Source organism: Belonocnema kinseyi, chromosome 2 (genome assembly GCF_010883055.1).
Source record: "Belonocnema kinseyi isolate 2016_QV_RU_SX_M_011 chromosome 2, B_treatae_v1, whole genome shotgun sequence".
Classification (NCBI taxonomy): domain Eukaryota; kingdom Metazoa; phylum Arthropoda; class Insecta; order Hymenoptera; family Cynipidae; genus Belonocnema; species Belonocnema kinseyi.
Window position 1 is genome coordinate 62,609,235 of NC_046658.1, and position 2,214 is coordinate 62,611,448.

Consider the following 2,214-nt stretch of genomic DNA (forward strand, 5'->3'; position numbering starts at 1 on the left):
TACTATAATACTATAATATTGCTTAATATTCTAAAGGCCGTAGCAGGATCAACTGTTATACGTGCATCTATAGTTTTAACGTGTTGTACCCTTTAACATATCACGAAGCGATTTCACTTTGTTCTTGCTGAGTGCCGATAAGTGCAATTGTCGTGTATCATAACACTCTGTTTCACATAGATGTATAAGCATTATTTGTTCGCATTTAATTTCCAGAATACCTCGTTGTTCTTTACAGGAGGTGTAATTATACTCATTAGCATATTTACTCAATTCTTAAAGCGATATGATGGATTCTCATAACGTTCAGAATCCGAGAAATCTGAAATGTATTTCTTGCCATAAGTTCGTGAAAACCGTACCTGGCAAAAGAAAAGTAGTTCAAACTGAGAACGAAGCGATTGCTTTTTCTGCCATTCTAGACAATCAAATCACCATCGACGACGTACTGTGTGGACGCTGTCGTGTTCTCATGTACAAACGCAGGAAGTCAAACGATGAAAGCAAGGATTCTGCTATAGTTTCTGTGAGAGAATCATCTTCAGATTCTGATGCCGAAAATGTTCTGTCAAAATTGGATACAGAAGATCCGATGTTTCATGCAGATCTAAGATGTAAAACTATAGCCATAAAGCAATAGATTTAACAGTATTTCCACCAGAAGCTGGCGAACAATCTTATGTTCAAAAAAATATATTTATTGCAGAAGGTAACGCAATCGAACTTTACAAACACACTCGAACTTCACAGACCTTCAGCTTTTGGAGTTGTCCGTTTTATTAGAAGGTCTACGTGTTGAATGTGACACCACTATTCTTGACAGAATCGGAGATTTTTCTCTACATGAAAAAGAATTGAATTTATTCACTGGTTCAACCTGGGATAATGTCATTTAATTACGAGAGATGATGAAATCAATGCGATACAGACAGACTCGGACCGTTACACAAGCTCTGGTAGTCTTTTCGCTCAAACTACGAAGAGGGAAGTCAAACAAAATGATTGCATCTATTCTGCAACTTCATTAAGAACAGCTCCTTTCAGAATATACCGCATCCGTAATAAAGTCTTTTGAAAAAGATGTACTTCCTTCTCACTTTGGATTCCGTGGTACATCTAGACGTGATCTAATGGACTGTCATTCTGCGAAAATCGTAAAGAAGTTGTACAATTCAGATGATAAGCTAATGCTGATTTGTGATGGTACATATTCTCGTCATCAGAAAAGCAGCAACAATGAGTACCAAAGAAAGTCATTTTCAGGACACGAGAAGACCTCACTCTGTAAACCTTTCACGATTTGTACAACTATTGGGTATTTAATCGACATGCTTGGGCCGTATACAGCACAAAAAAATGATGTTACAATCATGAAATCCGTTATCAATGAGTCCAATGATCTGTGCACACTGGTGAAGAAGGGAAATATCTTTGTACTTGATCGCGGTTTTCGAGACGTAAAAGATTTTCTGCAGCTGAAAGGTTTTATTGTATTAACGCCAGCCCTGAAAGGAACACGACGTCAGTTGACAACTGCCGAATACAATGAATCTCGGTTCGTGACTAAAATTTGTTGAGCAGTGGAGGCAGTTCACGGAATCATCAAACAGAAGTACCGTCTTCTAGACAAAGTGATCGACAACAAATTGTTTCCAAAAATTGGACTGTACTTTAGAATCGCAGGTTTTTTCGAGAACCAGTTTGGAAAAGAACTCCGATCAGATCAAAAATTCTCAGACGAAATTGTTAACAGAGTTAAGCAGCAGAAAAATATCGAGAACACTTTGGCTATAGAAGCCGAGGAAAATGGCTGGTTCCGCAAGAAGGTAGTCTTTCAAAATATCACGTCTAACGATGTTCTTGATTTTCCAGACATTTTCGGGCATCTAGCGGTATGTCTGCGAGTGTGAAAATGGTCAAAGAACTGTTGTTTGTTGCTCGCACATAGCTGCTGTCGTATATTATCTATCACACGCGAGGTATTTATCAAAAATCGTAAGACCTGCTGAGATCCTCAGTGATTTATTCACAAAACAGAATATTCATTCTGTCATCGATGAAAATAGTGACGACGACCAATTCGCTGCTTAAAAATAATATACATATGTTTTGTCCATATGAAGTGTATACATGTAAATTCTTGGGTATCGTGCATATCTATAGTGTATATATGTTCTGTTAAATTATTATTATAGGATGTATATAGTTGTACAT